Raw genomic sequence first — 23753 nt, 5'->3', positions numbered from 1 at the left:
CTTGAGACGTTATAACTTTAACACCTTCTTTGCAGCTCATAATGGACACAAATAGTGAGACTAAGTTGATGAAGAAGCTACCGTGGACACTCCAGCAACACTTGTCATGTTGTGGATACACCTCAAATGATTTTGCTATTATCAACGTATCACCTGAGAAGAATGCCATGCTGAGTACCAGTTGCCTCATTGAAAATTGAACTATAGACCACACTACCTCCAAGAACCCCATTTGTGAACTGTGAACACATCACGTCCAAACTTTCTTAAATAATAAACTTTGAAACACACCTCCAGCCAACAACAATGGATTGGTGCACTCATCCATAATGTTTTAGATACATCGCATTGTTCCTTGCATGTGCTTTGAACTTCGACCTGCGGGCTCAAACACCAATAACTTGAACTCCAACATACGGGTTCAAATATGTCGCATTGGTTCCTTGCGAGATGCATGTGCATTGAACTCCGACCCACAAGTTCAAATGCCAATAACTTGAACTCCAATTGTTTGTCAATATGTGCCGCTCACAAGCATCTCCCTGGTTGAAGCTAGTTACGGCAACCGCCAATTGACTAGAGATATGGCGTCATGGCCGCCACCACATTTGCCATGCCGATCTCCTCTGTCGAATATTTATCATCGTTATCTCTATCAAGCTTGCTTATGCCTTTATCCTCTTGTGACTTCCTGCTTTTGCCTTTGGCTTTGCATTCGGGAGCCAAACAAAGCGTCTTCTCACATTTATAAAAATGGCTCTTAAACCTCAAGGGTACCGAGGAAGCTAAGTGAGCACTGGTATTGCCATCCTTGTGCAAGCTTGCCTTTGCCTTTGTCCTCTAACAAACTCGCACATTTGCTTTCGGCTTAACAATCCCAAGCCAAACAAATTGATAGCTTCCTTGAGGACTTCGTCCATGTATAGGCCACTAATTGGGTACTGGTCGATCCACTTTCCATAGCTTCTAATGGGTGTTGGAGGGGGGAGAGAGAGAGAGAGAGAGATTTAGAAAGAGAGAGAGAGAGAGAGAGAGAGAAAGAGAGATTCCACACAATATACCAGGAGTGACAGAGTTCCACCCCAAGATGTCGTGGCCCCAAAACCCCAGCGCCCCTTTAGGTCTTTCTTTTTTATTGCTCTTGAGATGGTACAAATGTTGGAGGGAATTCCTCTTTGCAATCTGCAACTACTAGACTGTCAGAGCCCTCCCCCAAGGCCCGTATCTAAAAGCCCCAAACCTAAAAGGATCAAATCGCAGACGTTCTTTTAGATACATCTCACTGATTCCTTGCCAGATGCCACATCAGCATTCGCGATTTGAGTTGCCTTTTACAAGCCAGTAGTCACGTCATGAGTTCGTCGTGTTAACTACTACAAGATTGAAGATCAATGCCAAGCCTTCTTGATCCCTGGCCGAGGCCGTGGAACAAGAGCTAATGGAAGCGCATCCTCATCATGTGGTAGGGGGCACAGAGCTATCATGGATCAAACGATCGAGCAATTGTAAACCAACAAACAAAGTAATTTGAAGAGCATTGTAGTGTGGAAACTACTACCGACTCCGACCATATTTGCATGAGGTGTGAGGGATCGGGGTAGTGTGGTCCACAGACAAAACCAATGGTAAACGACTAAAGTCCTCTGTATGTAGCAATGTATGGCTCCTATTTGTACAATTCCGTCTATAGCAATGCACGATGGAATGTAGTGTGCCCAAGTCTGAGTAGCCTCCAAAGTGTGGCATAGAACAAAATCCATTACTAAAACCTTAGTCCATGTCTCCAATCTAGCAAAGGATAGATACAAGGAGAGCATGGGACTCTGTCTCTTACCTAGAAGAGAGCACTCCTAGTGCACATGTCGCAAAATGAACAACTGGACTAATAATTGGACCAATGCTATCACCATTGTACTAAGCTGAAGAGAACTACAAGCTAGAAAAGCACTAGCTATGAAGGATCAAGGAACATGGGAGCGTGGGCTACATCTTTAAGATCTCTTGGGATAGTTTCCTACGACGTTAAAAATCTCTTCTTCTTCTTCTTCTCTCTCTCTCTCTCTCTCTCTCTCTCTCTCTCTCTCTCTCTCTCTCTCTCTCTCTCTCTCTCTCTCTCTCTCTCTCTTCATCCTAACAGCTAGCACTATAGGGGGACACAACATATTGGTATGGGCAGATGACATCATGGTTTCAATCACATGGATTTAGCATGGATAGATTGCCCCCATTCCAGTATTTCCTTAGATGCACCCTCCCTTTCTCACAGACGGACAGAGACCACTAGACTCGTACGTCAGAATCTGATTCAGCTAGATACGAGGAGCACATGGATACAGCCGATACGAGAGTTGGGCACGTAGATGGCTTTCTATAGAGAGCATCTTTTCAAACTAACAGAGGATGGATATGTGATTAGGCCTGCCTATATGGACACTCATTTATCCTATGGGATACAATGTGCTATTGGTCAGATGCGCACATCATCGCATCAGCTAGAGATTGAGACTCGCAGATTTAGGAGAGTACCAACAGAGGCCAAGATATGCCAGTTGTGTCATATAGAGCCAAAGACAAAGTTACACCACATTTGTCATTGTCCGGTATCCTATGAGATACGAGGCCACTTTCATTGTCTATTCATAGAGGGCTTTGGACTATTGGCTACAGTCATGAAATATCAAGATCAGAGATGCCTCGGGTTGTTTTTGCTAGACTTGCACAGACACAGGGAGAGTCGCTTGAGGAGATCAGGCAGTGGGAGACATTCATCTAGGGAGATCACTGACTTCTTTAGAGCATGGACTCGGTAGCCAAATGAGCATGCTTAACAGCAGACTTCAAAGCCCACTTATACCATAGGTATATTAGTCAATAGAGCCATTGAGCTCGAGAGAGCTAAACACCCACGTCTACAAGGGCAACCACAATGTCTACAGAGGCTCCATCAGAGGATCGGGACTATTCTAGCACGACATGGGAGACGCCCAGTACGACTATTTACAAAGGCAGACATTGACAAAGCTCTTCAACGATCGATGCAATACTTTCTCGGACAACGCCCGATCCAGGCATCCTCACGCATTGATGATGACGACGATTTTAGTCTTTCACTTTACTTCATTTTTATTTTTGTATCAAAAAATTGGATTAGATCCACCAAGATTGTATCAATTTGGTCTCATAGGTCATTTTGGCCTTTTGAAGACGTTTAATATAACATTTCATTTCATCTCTCTCATCCCTCCCTCTCTCTCTCTCTCTCTCAATTATATTGAAGTGCTAAAGTTTGTTCCAGTTCTGTACTTTTATGTTGGCATGTAGTGCCTCTATGATTATAGTGGTATCAAAGCTTCAATCATTTTGTTGTGTTGACAAGCAAACCAATCCTACCAAAACAAACACATATGGCGTTTCTTGATTCCAACCAGTACTTGCAGTTCCTCCCCAATGAATACCATCTATCTCCCTATTTCTTTCTCACAATGTTAACCTTAGAGGACCAATGTGAGCATACCCTATCGGACTACCATCACCACTTCAAGAATACTCTCTCTCCAAACAAGTCTCTACCATACAAGAGCTTATAGAGCATACTGTGTTTGGTTATAAATTTATGATGGGAACACTTGAATTTACAACTAAAGACCCTCTAGCACCTACAAAGAATCCTCACTACAGAATTCAAATTTATGATGGGAACACTTGAATTACAACTAAAGACCCTCTAGCACCTATAAAGAATCCTCACTACAACATTCAAATTCTCGGGTGTCGGGTGCAGAAGAAGGGTTTAAGAATTTTTCTCAAATCTAGTACTTCACACAAACAAAAGGTTATGTTACTTCAATTGAGAGAACTCATCACAATCAAAGAGAGAGAGAGAGAGAGAGATGACAACACAAGTGAGGGTATGCAACTATGATCTGCCTAATCATGCACGTCCTTCTAGAGTCTCACAAAGTGCCAGGTTAGTCCTAAGTTATACTAACTAAGATTGATGTTGGCCTACAGCAGCAGCTTGTCCACATGCTCAAGTGTAATCTACACGTGACATCCCCCACTGTTAAAGGTGAGACACAATTACCGAACAACTTCTTGTGTACTTCTGATGTAAAATGCTTCTTATGCTTGTGGACGCATAACCAATGAAAACTCCTCCAAACTGGTGGGTACTATGGATGTAGATACTACTGCGATGTAGCCACAACTATACGAGTTACTAGCTAGTTGTCGCAAAATACCAGCCTTGATCCTGACTCTACCTTGCAAGTAAGTACTACCACCCGAATAGTCTTGTCATGAAAACATCCACAGACTGAGAGAATCCACACGATACACGGAGTGACTGAGTTCCACTCCCAAACTACAATGGCCCCAAACAGTGGCACCCCTTTCGGCATTTCTTTATATTTCTTCAACAGGGTACAACTTTGTGGCTTTGCTCTGATTCTGTATGCGGTAAAATGCATCAGAGAAAGCCCATAGCACGTATTTGAAGCCCCTTGGCCATCCAAAAGAAATTTCCATGAAAAGCATGAAGTCTAAAAGCACTTGGTCACCTTGGGGGCTGTCCGTACAATGCTTCCACGTCATCAATTGTCAACACAAAACACGGGGGTGTCCATACAGCCTGCCACATCATCAATTTGTACACAAACTCTTGAGTATGTGTGTGTCTGCTTTATTTTTAAGGATTTAGGCCCCTTGGCCAGTTCCATGAGTCGTTGGGGGTTAGACTTTTTAATCCTAACCCATTTTAATAATGGGCCACTTGGCTAGAAGCTGTAAGTTTGTACATCCCTCTTCTTCTTCTGCTTTTGCTTTTGCTAGGGTTTACGCCTCTCGGCTAGGATCTGCAAGTTGGCTAGGGTCTTCAGTGGCTTGACACGTTAGCAGTTTGTGACATCCCCACTTTTTGAAAGAAGAGTAATCGTCCGTGATTAAATCTACAAAACAACTCAAGTTAGATAAGAATATCGGAGGGTCATTCCAAGGTTCAATCCCGAAGGTCATTGAGTTTTCTCATTCCATATCGGAGCTCCTGATATTCTGGCATAGTAAAATTAGCCATCACTCAGACCGCATTGATCTTTAGAAGGGTATCTTGATAAATTCCATATCCATGCAATCTTACCCAATTATCAATATTCAGTGCTTGACACATCACAATGCAATACAGATGCTTACATATGCATGTTACGAGACACGACAAACAACGTCATTGAGCACTTCTCCCAGAGAGACTATCTTAGGCATGAAGGTACTCAGTGACTACCTCCTCACTTCCCCGCAAATAATCTAAAAAGGGTTGGGCCATGAGCTTAGACAATCAAGCGCTCCCCCCCCACCGCAGTCTCCATCACTTGAGGCTCCAAATACAACAATGAAACGCTCTCCAGACCACCGGTATGCGTCGTTCTGAGGTTTTCCATCATACAAGTAAACTCTCCCCAAACCACCGACCTGCATAGTTCAAAGGTTTAACACTCCTCTCGGGACAATCTGAGCCAAAGATATTAAGAAAACAGCATAAAAAACCAAGCATTTTTAAATCGGCACCAAAATAAGTTCAAAACAGATAAAATCCGTCTTAAACAAATTCTAAACAGTATTTTTGAGCAAATTCTCAACCAAAGTTCAAAAAGTGTCTAAATACAATTCAAACTTAAAAAGGTGAGGAGGCATGAAGGCCGGCTAAGTTAAGGGGGGATGAGATTTATAGAGAGTAAGTTTAATTGAGTGCTTACAATCACATGGAATTTTTGTTGTGTTTTAATATAAAATTATATTTTTCATTATACATATATAATCACAAATTGTTTATATATTTAAAAAGACCTCACTTGGCTTTGTACCAAGAAAGTCGCATTGGAGAGAGCCTACAAACCACCTTTTTTTATAGACATCCTCTCCCTTCTTGATTGCACAAGTGCAACCATGTTTTCCTCACCTTCATCATCAACAGTCCCCCCTCTTCACACCATTCAAGCCTAAGTTGTCCCAATCTCCTCAACAGTTATGGAAGTATGTGGCTGAGAATGCATCATTTGCGAAGGGAGGTAGCAAGAAATGGTCGTGCTCCTTTTGCAAGTTACATTTTGCTGGCTCTTATCCACGATCCACGTGTACGGGCTCATTTACTTGGCATCACGAACCAAGGCATCAAAGTGTGTTGCAAGGTCTCAGCCGAAGAGCGAGCAAGCTTGATTAAAGAAGACCATGATAGTGCCGCCAAGAAGCAAAAGACGAGCAATGACTCACTCAATTCATAATAAGGTGAAACGTGCACATTGCACGTTATTGTTTGAAAAAAATAAAAAATAGAATAAAGATTTACATTATATTATTCATTATATATCCATTAATCATAAACCGTTTATATATTAGAAATGGCTTCACTTAAATAACAAGGTGAAAGGTGCACATGACACGTTATAATTTGGAATAAAATAAAATGAAAAGAAAAAACAATAAAATAAGAAAACATATTGAAAAACTAAAACAAAAGAATATTTTAGTATCCTCGTAAACAAAGATACATTTAATAAGAGAATAATAAAACAATTTAAAACGAATCTTTTGTGAAGTCCTTAAATATTAAAAGAACATTATTGAATCAATACTTTACATCATGGATCAAACTTCTATGAATACAATCTTTACTCCTTTGTTCTCTAAAATCTTTTTCAGCATGCTAAAAAATGAATGTACCTTTGGAAATAGCATTTGAAAGGACACGACATCTTTCTGTTCAAGTCTTTTGAGTCTCTTTTAAGGGATACATGTCAAACACTTAAAATTGAACGACCTTCACCCACATGGATATTAAGGCCTTTAGCAAGCCAAAAAGAATTCTTGGTGTATCTCATTCATTCGAGCTCAAAAATATGAATGGATTTCCATATTGTGACCTGCCCCAAAGTTGGGGTTAGGTTCCTTCCATAAGATTGTAGCCCATCGCAGCATGGTCCATAAGCTCTTGAATAGTCGAAACGGGCTTGGAAAGATGGTATTCACGTAGCGGTGATGTCAGTCCAACGATATAATGATCACACTGGGGCTCCAAGATTATCACTTTGAAGCAAAACACTTGAAGATAGATGTCTAGGAATTTCAAGTTGTAATATGTAAGGGTCTCCATGGCAAGCATTTTCAAGATACCCTAGAAGCTACACTCGAAGGAAGATGTCATGTAGCTTCATTTCGTCAGGTTTGACACGTTTTCAGGCTATCAAGAGACCGATCAAGCCCTTGAGCTTATACAATACTTTAACGTCGCCTTCTTAGGAGGCCAGTTCTCAGAACGCTCTAAGGTGCAAAGGGCAGCATCTTACTTGAAAGGAAATGCACAAACATGTTGGTCTACTCTATTGTCACGGAGAGAAGCACCTACGACATGGGTAAAGTTTCGCGTCAACTTGGATATCAGAAGAATATGAAGAAGTTATCATCGCCGCTTGGCATCATCTAAGAATGACTAACAAAGACACATTGGATGACTATTGCCCAAGGTTTTGGGATACCTTCCAAAGGTTTTTGCCAGTGTTCTCGTTTTGGAGGATCACTTTGAGAGACCAAATTGAGTGGTTTGTTGTGGTTTGCCAAAAGAGATCCAATAGTATTGTCTGCGATAGAAGTCTAACTCTATTTAAAGACTTATGGGACATGCCAAACAAGGTTTTGAAATGCATGCCGGCTCATTGACTTATCCTACAGAGAGGGTAGTGTCCATCTTTATAGGGCCAAGAGTCTTCCACTCAAGAGAATGAATCAGGGGAACCAAATGAAAGTTCATCAAAGAATTCCAGGGAAGTAAGGCAAATAGATGATACTGCATCTGAGGGTTCCAATGAACCAATGAAACCAAATACAAGCTCATTAGAAGATTTTGAATAATAAAAGGAATCAGATGATAGTGCATTGGAGGGTTCCGACAAAATTGGGAAATCAATTGATGGTTCCTCAAAGAATTCAAACAATTAAAGTTTCGTGTTTTGCGTTGGTTGTGCCACGTGGCAGGCTATACGAATTTTTGCGTTTTGTGTTGGCGGCTAATGTGGCAATTTTTGCAATAGCTTTTGAGAGCATGAGCTTTTGGCTCAAGTGCTTTTGAGCCTGATACTTTTGGGCTCTGCTTTTGGGCACTCCAATGAAAGTTTATAAGTGACTAGAGGGTCACTTCTCTGGAGAGCATTTGGATGCAAAGTCTTATAGAGAGTTGGACCCTCGGGGAGTTGTACTTTGCGAACATAATAATAAAGAAACATCGGAAGGGGCGCTAGTCTTTGTGGATAGCAAGCCTTGGCTCGAAACTTCGCCATGCCGTGTTTACTCTCCTTTTCTCTCTCTCTCTCTCTTTCTCGTCAAGTTCAATGCTTTTGCACTTTTTGTTTGTGTGTTTTTCGTTGCACCCTTGACATGGTATCAAAGCCACAACAAGTTCTTGAGTCGGATAGGTGATTTGTGCGTGTATTAGGTGCTGACATTTTGCGACAAAAAGAGACCGTTTGCTGTTTTTCTACACGTTTGCACCAATTTGAGGCTGATTTTGGCTATAGTGGGTTGATTTGAAGGATTTCTTTTATCCATCGTGTCCTTCTTGTCACATGCTCAAGTTCTTTGTTTCAATGGAGAAAGGTGATGATCCTAATTTTGACTCGATCCATGGTGAAGAAGAACATCAAGAGGTCATGATGAAGCACATGTCCATGAGGAGTGGGAGATTGGTCCCAATTCTCCTCCGGCATAAGTGAGCAACCATTCAAGATATCTACCCTTCCTAGTTTTCCCTCAGATCCGCAATTGAATGGCTAGAGTTATGCCATTTGGAAAGCGACTATGATAGCGATCTTTGACTCTTACGAGCTTAGAGGTTTTGTCAACAATAACTTTCAAAGGTAGAGGATCCAATGGGAGAAAAGCTATGGGAGCGTTTCAATGCTCAAATATGATCCTTTATCATCCTCAACGGTACACCATCGGCCATCTGTCACATCCGATTGATCAAGCACATAAAGAAGATTTGGAATCGGTTTTCATCTTTATATGATCGAGTTTCTCCAATGAAGCGATTGCTTTGTTCGTGCATTTGAGGACCTCATATGCTAACCAATCATCCGTGATGAGGGATCACATCGACAAGATGCAAGAACTCCAATAGGAGATGCTTCATATGAGAAAGCTTATCAATTCAGAGGACATGGCCATCTAGCTCTTTTCCTCCTATAACATTGCCTTCCTGGTACCAAACACGAATACCTACACACTATTAAATATCCATAACCTTTGAGCAACATCTTTGATCTATGTTCTTATTATAGGAACTTTTGCATGTCTCTTGTCTTATATGCAAAATAAAGTTCTTGACCTTTGCACATAGAGTTGTATTATCAAAAGAAGAAGGTATGCATACATCATTTGTCCATCACAAAATAAAAGATTACACCCTTGAATGAGCACTCAAGAGCATACAAACAAGATTAGGCATACACAACATTGCCTATCTCTCAGTCCACAATTTTATATTCTGCACCGACAATGAAGTACTTAAATCCATTTACAACCAAGTGATCCCTTGTTGGATTATCAAAGCGGCCTCATCATGCGTGACCCATGTGCACTGTGCCACCTTCCGAGGGTTGATAGCACCCAGAAGGCCAAGATGGAATTTGATATGTACTTTAATCATGACTCTCAGCTCAAACCTAGAGTCATCCACCCAATCAAAATCTAATGATGATGATGATGTATACAATCCACGTACTTGTGCAGTGCAAAAAAAACTTGACGCTCAAAGAGACCTCTCTCTCTCTCTCTCTCTCTCTCTCTCTCTCTCTCTCTCTCTCACACACACACACACACACACACCATCATCAATACTAGTATCGATCATTTTTTAAAAATGCTCTTGGAAGCTTTCCATGCAAGAATGCACAGTGAATTCGTCAAGGCTGTGCTAGCTTTCAATTAAGGTACTACGCCAACTCTTTGTTTTGAGAGAGAACTACAGAGTTCAAAATATTTATCAATATCATCGTCGGGCAGAGGTCTCTCAAAGACTATTTTTTGCAGATGAAACGAAGGAATTGGTGCTCCTTTCATACAAGATGACGAATTGATGATATGGTGGACACATGGAATGTAATAGTTCATAATTCATCCACATAAATCCAACTATTGTGAACATAATTGACATCGCACCGAGTTTCTTCATCGCTGATTTCACAACCATTCCCATTGCTGATTATAAAGTTGCAAATGTGAGACCAACCAAAGGTGGGAAAGCAAGTATTTTTTCGGGGGCTCTCACACATCAAATTTTGAATCTATCAATTACCACTTTCTTACTACTCAAGAGTTTCAACATCGGACTGTTACACTGCTAACTAATTTTGTTGTTTCGTATTATCTTTGATCTTCTTCTTAGCATTCAATGTTAAGTTAATAGCTTCGGACAAATGTGCAAGCTCAAACATGTCAACTTCAATAGCAAGGTGGAATGTTAAACTTTAGATGAATTTACACTTTAATTTTCTTCTATTGACATGCTCAATGACCAGTACCAAATTAGATAATTCCAAAATCTATCAACATTGGTCTATATAGCTTCATATTTACCATGTCACACTAAATCCCGTTGTTAGTATGCCATTTATTTATACTATGCAAGTAAACATTGTGATAGAAATAACTTTTGAAATGCAGACAATGTGCGTGGATGCTTGTTGTCTTGTTTCATAGCATTCCACCATAATGCATCACCAATAGTGAGATGATTGGATGCCTATTATCAATTTCAAAAATATATTTGTTATGAAAATAATCATCTAATTGATAGACCTATGTCAATGATACACTTGCATATTTGGTACAATCAAAATGCTTGGAATTGATTTTACTATTTTTGAGTGTTGGTGTAGTTTCAATGCGTACAATATGCAATTATTTATCTTCCACTTCAATGTTTCTCATATGTTGGTATGCACAACTTTGTGCCAGATTTACTCATTGTTCAGTGATTATGGGTGCTTGTAGCAAGTACACCATAAGTGTGGAAATTAAGAAATATATGTAGGCAAACTAACTAGAACAATGGGTCTACTTTTTCGTCTAACTTTGACAAGAACAAAGACCTGTGTTATACAAGTTTCAAGAGATGTAGATTTGATAATTTTTCTCCATCTCTTCAAGGAAACAATAGCCACAACAACCCTCAATAAGTGCAACATTCAAATAGAGTTTCCAATGGCTCCAAGAACATGAAATATTATAAGTGTTTACAATTTGGTCATTGTGATATGCTAAAAGTTTAACCAACCAACAAAGGTAAAGGTAATGGTAAAGAAATGGTGGTCATTGCTACAACAATGAGCAAGGCTACAAAAACAACCATACCAATCGTGCAACGCTTAACTTTATTGAAGATGATCTTCCACCAACAATGAAGCTGAATTTGACTATCGTGAGGGATACAATTGTGACTATGATGGTAGAAAAAACAATTCTCTAGGTACCTCTATCTCTGCTCACACTTTGCTTATTAAAGTGTAGGACATAGTGGAAGGCAAGAACAACATAATTTTTCTTGAAATGATGGTAGTCATGATTTCATTTCTATGCATATTACACATCAAAACTCACTTTACATCATGTCTCATCACATTATAAGATTAACATCACTTTTAATAAGTAGCGGTATAATTGTAAGAACCCTATAGAAGTTGAAATTTCTAATGTTGGTTTTGCACAAACACACACACGTTTTTTGCTTCATTTTTGCAGAAAATGATGTGATTTTGGGTAATTCATTTCATTGTGCATTCAATCCACCAATTAATTATAAACCATGTTCGCTCACTCTCATGCATAAAAATAATAGATTGTGCACTCATTAACAAGCATTCAAGCCCACACAAGCTAAGAAAAATTTTAGAAAGAAAAATAGAACATATATTGTACTTGTTAATGAAGTGTCTATTAAACCACGAGTACCACATGATGATTCACACAAAGCATTTCTTTCTCCATTCAAGGATTGTTTATGCATAATCTGCCTCCCAGAAATCCACCTTTGTAACTTGAAGACCATAGGATAGATATCTTTTCTAGTAGATTGCCTTACATTTTGCACAAAAGAAAATATAGACCAAAGTTCAAGGTTTGTTGGATAGGAGACTCATAACACCCAATAGCTTGACATATGGGTCTCAGTACTTATTGTCGAGAAGAAAAAGGAAACTTTCTATAAAAGTAATGACGATCGCGCTTTGAATAAGATCAATATGTGGAATAGATTCACTTTTCTAAAGTTGATGACCTACTTGATAGATCAAAAGGGGCTCCAATTTTTTTTTAAATTGACCTTAAATGGGGATATCATCTTATCAAAATGATATACAAAAGTGTCTACAAGGTTGCGTTTAGGACACAAACAAGGCACTATCGATTTCTTGTTGTGCCGTTTTGTTTTACTAATGCATCTGCCGCTTTCACATGTATGATAGACAACAATTTCATTAATCACCGATATTTTTCTTATCTTTCTTGAGGATATTGTCAGGCCTAAGGTAGGTTTGGGTAGGCTTCTCGCTGGAAAGCTAATGCAATTCAAGGGGCTATATTTAGCACCCTAGGGGGCTATATATAGCATGGTTGGGTGGAGAGTTGCATGTGTCAGTTCCTCATCTCCTCATATTGGTATCAGAGCTCAGGGGAGCAGGAAGCCATGGAGGAGGAGGATAACCAAAGGAGGAGAAGAATGGCTGCATGATCTCTCTCTCTCTCTCTCTCTCTCTCTCTCTCTCTCTCTCTCTCTCTCTCGGGGGGGAGTGGGCAAGCTCCATAAGGAGGAGATCCTTCTCCCGATGCCGTAGTGTGAGCATGGCCTCATGAGTCGAGGAAGAAGATTTGGCAGTTGTTAGCCGTGGGTGTGACCGCCTGCACACAAGGAGGATAGAGCAGAGGCCTGCTCAGTTTGAGGTGGAGATGGTACCGAATGAGGTCGCCCTGACATGAGCACAAATCTTTACTTCAACAGGTATGGCCGAAATAGATCATAGCGGCCGATGTGAGTTGCTTTCCTCTTCATTTGTGCATCGTTGCCTCCATGGCCTTGTTTTCTCCCTTTCAAATGCGGCCGCACAAGGCAGGGCTTTTTGGTGTTGAACCCATTTAAGGGAGGATGCCCAAAGGGGCATACCCCCTTCACACCCTCTCTCCTAATGGATACAAAGGAGAGCAAATGATTCGCCACTAAGACAACGCTCCACATCAACATTTTGCTGCAAAATATTTGCAATTTTTGAAATTGTAGAACTTTGGCATGGCTAAACACTGCAAGAAAAAGTGACAGAAGTGGAGGGTGACAAGGTCAATCCCGTGGAGATGCACGACAGTTTTTGCCTTGAACCAGTCTTGCGTCATTTGGAAATTGGAATCTCAAAAAGTGAAGCAAAGTTCTATGCACTAGTCATGCAAGGCATGAGAGCAGCATGATATACATCCTACCCACATAAGGGTTGTACCCACAATAGCAATCCGGAGGTTGGTGTCTGGTAAATATCTGGATGGACAAGGCGAAGAGGACAAAGACCCAAGAAAACCCCCCCCTCCCCCCCCCCCCCCCCCCCCCAGATACCCAACAAAGATATATGATATGTGCAATATGAGCCCCTTCCAAAACCCAATGAGAAAGATGGAGGGAACTTCAAGATAAAATATTGTGCTAAATGTCCGCTGCCAAGGAGCGCTGGAGTGGTAGGAATATAGAAACACTTGCAAATAACAAACACGACACAGGTACAAAGATGGTGAAGATTTGTAACAAAATGTTATAGCGAATGCTTGCGAACTGACACGATAGGAATATACACAAATTGTGTCTATATTATGATGTCTGAACGTAAATCGTTTTTAAAAATATGTCCTTTGTTTTTATACCAAAAATGGAATGAAGGAGAGAAAACTTATCTTTGAAATCGCTACGTCGAAAGTCGAAACTCGATGCCGAGGTTCAAAGTGATTCTCACGACCCTCGAGGATTAAATTTTACAAAGATTCACTATTTCTGTTAAATTACAACTTTTCACGGAGGTTTGCTACGAGTGGCTATATGAAAATGACAGTGCGTGAAGTGTGCAAATAGCTAAGCAAGAAATCTTCTCTTTAATGGCGATCGTTGCGCCGTCGCTTGTGCAGTTTGACGACAGTCGAAGCTTCAATGGTCGTCTTTGTGATAATGCTCGAAATCTGCGAGTGAAATAAAAAATGTGGGAGAGCACCTCTCACCGCTTGAAAGTGAGCCACTCTCTCCCCTTTAGCTTGAATGTAACTTCGCTCTCTCTCACTCAAGCTTTTGACATTTTAACGTTCTCTCTCAACTTCTCTTTCTCCCTCTCGGACCCAAGCCTGTTTGTACTCAGTGCAAAGCCCTCTCTCTCTCTCTCTCTCTCTCCCAATAACACTTTTTTTCTTCTTTCTAGCCCGCACGGAGAGCGAGAAAGATTCTCTCTCTGACTCTCCCTCGTTCTCTCTCTCCCTCTCTCTCTCTCTCTCTCTCACTCGCTCAAACAGATTCTCACTGTCTTTAGCCTATGGGAAGCCCTTCCCCCCTTGGTTAGTTTAGAAAGTAAAATGCATAGTTTAATTACAAGGTTAAAAAAAACCCCTTTCGATCTGCAGATTGAGCCTTTCTCCCTCTTCTTTCACTCTCTCGATTTGGTCCTGCAGCGCAGTTCTCTCCCTCTGTCGCTTCACTCGGCAGCCCACAGATGAGCGACTTTCTTGTTTACAGCAGGGCCGAACGCCCTCCCTCTCTGGTTCTCTTCGTCAACAGCTGGGTAGCCCTCTCCAACACTCTCTCTCTCTCTCTCTCTCTCTCTCTCTCTCTCTCTCTTGCTCACGGCAGCCCACAGATGAGCGCTCGGGTGCAACCCCAAGTTTCTCCCCTCGATTTCACGCAGAGGCAATCTCTCTCTCTCTCTCTCTCTCTCTCTCTCTCTCTCTCTCTTCGAATTCTCTCATACAACAGGCCTGAGCCCCTTTTTTCTCTTTCCAACTCAAGGCAACATACAGCAGGGTCGAAAACCCTCTCTCTCTCTCTCTCTCTCTCTCTTTCTTCGATTTCACTCAGAGAGGTTCTCTCTCTCTCTTTCTTCGATTTCAACAGGGCCGAGCCCTCGACTCCCCCTTTGTCTTGGTTTGGAATAGGAAAGTACACACACACACACAGTAAACAATGCATGCACTCAAGAAACTCTCACAAATGCTCACAGCATGCTTCCCTAGCAGCCGCTCTCCCCTTCTTCTCGCAGTCACCAGCAAAAGGCACCTATTGGTTTATTTTTATTTAAGTCATCTTTAAAATACAACCTTAGCATACAAAAATTAACACTATCAATGAATGTTAGCGAGGGTCCTTTTTGGTGGGAGCTGTCCAAAATTCTTTTTGCTCGGCTTTCTCTTTTGACATCATCATCATATTTAAAATTCTTTGGTCTTCGAGCACTGCAAAACGGCCAAATCTTCCTCGAACAAGATCGAGAGCATCAATAATGCGATAATAGCGTGCATGGTGATTAAGTGAGTGTAGATGAGTGCAGCATGGTGAAGATGCAATACACTTGCGGATAAAATGCACATATGGCGTCGGCTCCCAAAAGAAATGCAACAGTGGCATCCTGCGGGGAAAACTAGCCTGCTAGTGTCGAACCCAGAATTCCGGTGAAGACCAGTGCTTTATCCATTGGGCTACAGAATCATAATCAAATGGCACGGGTCAATAGTGAGAAAAGTGGTATCAGAAAGGTGTATAAGTCTACGAGTCATGGATAAGATGAGGGAATCAAATGTGGTAGGGTGGGTGGTTTGCAAACTCCTAAGATGACTAGTTAAACCCTCTAATCCCAAGCATTTAAAATTTTGAAACATATCCCAAGGGTCATCATGGATGGACGAGGCTGTCACCAAGGAAGTGTCAAAATTTTGGGTTAAAGATCCAGATAGGGCCATCAGCGCGAGGGAATCAGCAACACGATTCTCTTGACGAGGCAAAAAGGTAAGGGTGGGAGAGGTAAAATGGGTGAAAAGGTCACGGGCTATAAGGCTATAGTAGTGCATCAAAGGGTGAAGGGTGCGGGCATGGCCATGAAATTGGTGTACCACTAGTTGTGAATCTCCATAAATATGAACATCAGCTGCTCCCAAAAGAAGTAGTGCTCTCAATCCAATTAAAAGTGCTTGATACTCTGCAATATTATTACTCAAATGATTGCCCAAAAGCACCCCCAAGCAAATAGCATCCCCCTCGGGTGGGTATATGACGATACCACAACTTCCAACCTTCTCTTCACCGCGGAAAGCTCCATCAAAGTAGAGAGACCAAAGAGAAGACTCATCACCATCATCTGCAACAAGGAACAAGATCACATCCAATAAGGTTTAATTTTATCAAAATTGGTTTTGGTGGAAAACCATGTCCCATCCATTTCTGCAAGTTGGGCTTTGTTCCTAGGAAAGACCTTCACAATACGATAAGGACCGGACCACACATGGCTCAACTTCCCGGGGAATAACTCATGGCGTGCATCATATAAGAGAACTAATTGCCCATCCTCAAAGTTGTAGGTTTTAGCCTTCTTTGCTCTTTGTTTTGTTTGACGCTTCTTTGCTACCTCTTGGTGTAAATAGGCCCTCAACCTCTCCACTCATCTAGGTGCTCTAATGTCCCCAACCTCTCTTTCAAACTCTCTTCTAAAGGCAAGGAATGTGCATGCATAAACCGCAAAGTGGCAAGTTCGTGCTCAATTGGTAGCACACACTCTTGACCATAGACTACAGAGAAAGGAGTGAAACATGTGGCCTCCTTAAAAGTAGTGTTATATGCCCACACAGCCGCTGGTAGTATCTCATCCCAATCCCGCTTGTTCATATCCACTGTTTTCCTCAAAATAGTGACTAGGGTCTTATTAGTGCTCTCAACTTGCCCATTGGTAGAAGGCTTGTACGGGGTGGTTTTATCATTTCTAATGTTAAAATAAGAAGTGAGATCTTCGAGAACATCATTTAAAAAATGTGTCCCCCTATCGGATACAAGTTCTGCTGGTGCCCCAAAACGGCAAATAACATGCTCAATCAAGAATGAAGCAGTAGTGCGTGCGTCATCATTCCTCACCGCTCTAGCCTCAGACCACTTTGTCAAGTAATCAGTTGCAACAATGATGAAGGATTTCCCATGCTTAGATGTAGGAGTGATAGGCCTAACATAGTCAATGCCCCACTTCTCAAATGGTAATGTGGCCATAATAGGATTGTTAGGGCGCAAACGATTCTCAAGGCGGGTGGCTCTCTGGCAAACATCGCACCTCTTACACCACTCAAAGGAGTCCTTAAACACACTAGGCCACCAGTACCCAGCTCTCAAAATCTTCAATGCAGTCAACTTCCCTGCAAAATGTCCCCCACATGCACTATCATGACATTCTTTTAGAATATGAGGGATCTCTTCCTGTGCAACACAACGGCGATAAATGCCCTCAAACCCCTTTTGATATAAAGACTCATCAATAATGGAAAATTTTTGTGCATGGGTAACTAATCTTTTCTTAGCAGCCTTACTCATGTCTGGGGGAAATTCTAGGGTAGACAAATAATGAGCAATTTGGTCATACCACTCCCGAGAAGGCTCAATGCGAAACAAATTAGGTTCAGGCACGAGAGGTTCATCAGCACACAGCGACACATCAGCCAAGCAATCCTCAAGCTTTTGCAATGCGGGAGGTTTGGATTTAAGTACATAATCAAAGGTTTGCAACTCAACAAGCCATCGCATGATACGTTCAGGGGGCTCCAACTTATTCATCATAAGTCGTAATGAGTCCTTTGTCACATATATAATGGAGTGCTGCATGGATAAATATGTGCGAAACTTCATAGCACTCTCAGCAATAGCTAAACAAGCTTGTTCTACCCAAGTGTAGCGTGTCTCTGCGTCTTTAAGTTTGCGACTATAATATGCAACGGGATGCATTTTTTTATCATAAAGTTGAGCAATGCAACTAGATAAAACTGAATGTGAGCAAGCGGAAAATAAATGAAAAGGTTTGGAAGCATCTGGTGGCTTAAGAATAGGGCCTTAGTAAATGCACTTTTAAGGGAAGAAAAAGAGGTCTCTTGAGGTGTCCCCCAAATAAACTTTTGCTCAAACCTCAAAGGGTATTGAGTGGTAAAATAAGATGAGCCATATCTTTAATAAAGCGGCTATAATGCTTAGCAGCCCCAAGAAAACCCCTAACCTGACGAACAGTGGTAGGTGCAGGAAATGCAAGGAGGGCGTCAACCTTTGTAGGGTCCATAGCTATCCCATGTGCACTAATAAGGTGTCCCAATAAAATGCCATATGAAACTCCAAACACACACTTGCGAGCATTCAATGCAATGGACTTCTCTCGACACTTTTGAAACACATAGTGGAGGGCTTTAAGAAAGTTCGCTCGAGTGGTCCCCACGCCTATGTCATCCATAAATATTTTGAGAAAGTCTATAAGGTCATCAAGATTACTCTCATGCTTATACTTTTGATAAGATGCCCCAACATTGCATAACCCAAATGGCATGACATGATATGCAAATGTCCCAAAGATGGTGGTAAAAGTGGTTTTAAGCTTATCTTCATCAGCTACAGCCATCTGGTTGTATCCTGAGAACCCATCCATAAATCCATAAATCTCCCTTCCAGCTAAAGCATCTAAAATCTGATCAATAAAAGGCAAAGGGTAGTAGTCTTTGATAGTAGCCTTATTAAGTTGTTTATAATCAACACATATACGAAGCTGTTTGTTTTTCTTGGGTACAACAACAATAGGGGAAACCCACTCAGTGTTATCCACGGGAAAGATTAACCCAGCCTCTAAAAGTTTTTTCTTGGGTACAACAACAATAGGGGAAAACCACTCAGTGTTATCCACGGGAAAGATTAACCCAGCCTCTAAAAGTTTTTTTATCTCCATGTAAACCCCTTCTCTATAATGCTCCGGTAACCGACATTGACGTTGACGTATAGGGACAACACCAGGCTTAAGTGGGATGCGATGCACAACTAACTCGGGTGGGAAACCTTTCAACTCCGTGTAATCCCATGCAAAAATGTCATGGTACTCTTGGAATAAACAAATAACCTCCTCTCTTAATGGTGACTCTAAAGAAGCGCCCAAAAGCACCACTTTGTCCTCCCCTTTTATAGGAACCCTCATAGTGTCTTCCTCTCTAGCCAGAGGTGGAGTCTCCACATTTTCATCCAGGGTAATCTCAATAGCATCAGGGTAAATAAAATAAGAACTAGGTGTACAAGAAGAAGTAGAACTGCGGTCATCATCAGCATCACTCTCAATTTCTGAAGGAAATCGAGGACTCGTAATAAAGAAGGGTAAGCTGGCAGAACTATCCGTGAAGATCCCCAACCCAACAACAACTGTCCTCTAGGGATATCAATGACGTAATCGGTCTGCCATATCCAAGGTCTCCCCAAAAGAAGTTGGTACTGCCCAGGTCCCGGACTAAGCCGCAAAACATAACAATCAATCTCCACAGTTTGGCCTGCCACAGTAATGGGCAAACCCTGGATGAAACCCTCAGCACTCACAGAACGGTGATCGCCCATGCATAACCCAGTAACATGCCCCATTAAAAGATAACCCAAGCTTGGAAAAGGTTGTGTAACTCAACACATTGACGCCCGACCCGCCATCAACTATAGTATGTGGGATCACAAGTTGGTGGATCATGCACTCCACTCGGGGACACTCTCGCTCAACTAGAAGGGAATCCACCTTCTGAACAGCAGGAAGAATAGGACTCACCCTCTTTGAAGAACCCAAATCTCTGCAGTACCTTCTCAAAAGGGCATGGCTAGAAGGAGAAGTGAGAAGGTATTGTGGTAGGGACATGGTAAACTCCACTCGATTAAGAGCAGCAACAAGGTCGAAAGAAGGTATAGGAGGGAATAACTTACTTGGAGTAGGGTGAATACGAACATGATGAGGTTGGGGCAAAGGGTTGGGAACATGATCAACAGCTACACGGGTGGGTGGGAGGGTAGCAACATCGGGTGTAGGGTCTCTCTCCTCCTCTACAATTTTCTCTTTTCCCTTTCGTGTAATGGCATGCACATGCAATGCAACAAATTCAATCATATTAACTGATGGATTATTGGTTGTTGTGGGTGCCAAACTAGAAGAAGCCATGGTTGGAGAACTAGGAGACCCTCTTTGTAAAAGTGTCCAACTAGGGCCTAGGGGCCTCTCATTCCCGCTACGATGGTTCATGGGGCCTGGCAGTGGTATTGTAGAATTGTTATTCATCATGTGGCGCATCTTGGTATAGCAATTTTCTTCAGTATGTCCCTTTCCCAAACATCGCTCATAAGTGCAGATGACTGTGGGACAATCTTTGGAGAGATGGCCGGGTACGCCACAAGCACGACACACAATCTTAGTGGGATTAGGCTCAGGGCGGTGAGCGGACAACAAATTTTGTTGGCGCTTCAAAAAGTTCACATCTAGAGTCACAGATTTCATGTTTTCATTTAGCTGGTTCATGTAATTAGTCATCATGTCTTTCAAGTCCCCAATACTAGATGCAGTGCTCTCATAACCATCCCCACCCTTGTGATGCATGGAAGGTGCAGTGGTCGAATTAGATTGAGGATAAGTCACAAAAGGTTGGGGAGCGTGAGAAACTAGTGCTGGGAGATGTGGAGAGGTGGATGAAGAGGAAGTGTCTATAACAAGTGTGGGTGCTAGGAGTGAAAGAGGCGATGGTGTAGCTTGAAGTTGGAGTGGGGTAAGAGGTGGTAATTGTAGAGGTGGTGTCGATTGTAATTGGGGTATATAAGATGGGGCTGGTAAGGATAAACCCGGAGTGGACATGGGTAGAGAGTGTGGTGTTAGCCATGGGTAATACGATGGAGATGGTGTCGCAACTAGTTGCGGTTCATAAGCGCACTTGTAGGAACTCTCCACATTAACAGCAGACGTAATAGCAGTATTTAAATCTTGTGGAGCCTGAGCTCTCACTAAAATTTGAATACTAGGATGCAATCCTCTAAGAAATGATTCCATGATCGTAAGCGGATCAATGTTAAAAGTGGGAGTATAATGGTCAAGAAAATTCTTGAACCTGGTGGCGGCTTGCTCAATGCTTTCATGCGGATAATTTTGCTTAAAGGAGCGTAACTGCTCAAAAAATGAAAAAAAATTTGGAGGTTTGCGAAAAGCGGCTACGAATTTTTGCTCAAAATCGGCAAAACTAGGAATAGAATTTGCTTGCTGCTTGGAAAACCAATTCGAAGCTTCTCCTTTTAGTGTGGTGCTAAAATAAGTCATTACATGTCCCTCCTCGACAATATGTGATGTCAAACAAGCAATTTTAAAATTGTTTACATGGGCAGTAGGATCTTCCAAGGGCGACCCATGAAATGTCGGGAGTGGAATGAGCGGTGCATCAGGGCGAGCGAGATTAGCTGGTAACACTAGAGGTGACTGGATTGCAAAGGGTTGGGCCATGATGGGAATATGGACAGAAAATGACGTACCCGACGGACCTTTCCTTACTGGAGTTGATACTTTTGGAATCTGTTGTTGTGAAGGAGTTGCGGGGCTAGAATGCCCTTGTAATGCTTTTTCCTTTTCCCTCCTATGATATCTCTTAGCTCGCTCACTCTCCCTAAGATGTTCTCGCCACTCTTTATCACTGCGCATACGTCCCCTTCCAAGTAGGTTCGTGTCGCGGAACCTCGACTAAGTCAAGGTCCCACCGGGCGTGCCATTGTCTGGTAAATATCTGGATGGACAAGGCGAAGAGGACAAAGACCCAAGAAACCCCCCCCCCCCCCCCGATACCCAACAAAGATATATGATATGTGCAATATGGGCCCCTTCCAAAACCCAATGAGAAAGATGGAGGGAACTTCAAGATAAAATATTGTGCTAAATGTCCACTGCCAAGGAGCGCTGGAGTGGTTGGAATATAGAAACACTTGCAAATAACAAACACGACACAGGTACAAAGATGGTGAAGATTTGTAACAAAATGTTATAGCGAATGCTTGCGAACTGACACGATAGGAATATACACAAATTGTGTCTATATTATGATGTCTGAACGTAAATCGTTTTTACAAATATGTGCTTTGTTTTTATACCAAAAATGGAATGAAGGAGAGAAAACTTATCTTTGAAATCGCTACGTCGAAAGTCGAAACTCGATGCCGAGGTTCAGAGTGATTCTCACGACCCTCGAGGATTAAATTTTACAAAGATTCACTATTTTTGTTAAATTACAACTTTTCACGGAGGTTTGCTACGAGTGGCTATATGAAAATGACAGTGCGTGAAGTGCGCAAATAGCTAAGCAAGAAATCTTCTCTTTAATGGCGATCGTTGCGCCGTTGCTTGTGCAGTTTGACGACAGTCGAAGCTTCAATGGCCGTCTTTGTGATAATGCTCGAAATCTGCGAGTGAAATAAAAAATGTGGGAGAGCACCTCTCACCGCTTGAAAGTGAGCCACTCTCTCCCCTTTAGCTTGAATGTAACTTTGCTCTCTCTCACTCACGCTTTTGACATTTTAACGTTCTCTCTCAACTTCTCTTTCTCCCTCTCGGACCCAAGCCTGTTTGTACTCAATGCAAAGCCCTCTCTCTCTCTCTCTCTCTCCCAATAACACTTTTTTTCTTCTTTCTAGCCCGCACGGAGAGCGAGAAAGATTCTCTCTCTGACTCTCCCTCGTTCTCTCTCTCCCTCTCTCTCTCTCTCTCTCTCACTCGCTCAGACAAATTCTCACTCTCTTTAGCCTATGGGAAGCCCTTCCCCCCTTGGTTAGTTTAGAAAGTAAAATGCATAGTTTAATTACAAGGTTTAAAAAAAACCCCTTTCGATCTGCAGACAGAGCCTTTCTCCCTCTTCTTTCACTCTCTCGATTTGGTCCTGCAGCGCAGTTCTCTCCCTCTGTCGCTTCACTCGGCAGCCCACAGATGAGCGACTTTCTCGTTTACAGCAGGGCCGAACGCCCTCCCTCTCTGGTTCTCTTCGTCAACAGCTGGGTAGCCCTCTCCAACACTCTCTCTCTCTCTCTCTTGCTCACGGCAGCCCACAGATGAGCGCTTGGGTGCAACCCAAGGTTTCTCCCCTCGATTTCACGCAGAGAGGCAATCTCTCTCTCTCTCTCTCTCTCTCTCTTCGAATTCTCTCATACAATAGGGCTGAGCCCCTTTTTTCTCTTTCCGACTCAAGGCAACATACAGCAGGGTCGAAAACCCTCTCTCTCTCTCTCTCTCTCTTTCTTCGATTTCACTCAGAGAGGTTCTCTCTCTTTCTCTTTCTTCGATTTCAACAGGGCCGAGCCCTGGACTCCCCCTTTGGCTTGGTTTGGAATAGGAAAGTACACACACACACACACAGTAAACAATGCATGCACTCAAGAAACTCTCACAAATGCTCACAGCATGCTTCCCTAGCAGCCGCTCTCCCCTTCTTCTCTTCCACGAGCAGTCACCAACAAAAGGCACCTATTGGTTTATTTTTATTTAAGTCATCTTTAAAATACAACATTAGTATACAAAAATTAACACTATCAATGAATGTTAGCGAGGGTCCTTTTTGGTGGGAGCTGTCCAAAATTCTTTTTGCTCGGCTTTCTCTTTTGACATCATCATCATCTTTAAAATTCTTTGGTCTTCGAGCACTCCAAAACGGCCAAATCT

At 42.1% G+C, this 23753-nt stretch overlaps 1 pseudogene; it reads right to left on the bottom strand.

Annotated features, from left to right (window-relative positions):
- Positions 1-20259: 20259 nt before the first annotated feature.
- Positions 20260-23507, bottom strand: LOC147418914 (uncharacterized; annotated as a pseudogene).
- Positions 23508-23753: the final 246 nt, after the last annotated feature.

Source organism: Adiantum capillus-veneris, chromosome 29, assembly GCF_014529385.1.
Source record: "Adiantum capillus-veneris isolate H3 chromosome 29, ASM1452938v2, whole genome shotgun sequence".
In the NCBI taxonomy this organism is placed as follows: domain Eukaryota; kingdom Viridiplantae; phylum Streptophyta; class Polypodiopsida; order Polypodiales; family Pteridaceae; genus Adiantum; species Adiantum capillus-veneris.
This window is presented reverse-complemented; position numbering and strand designations above follow the sequence as displayed.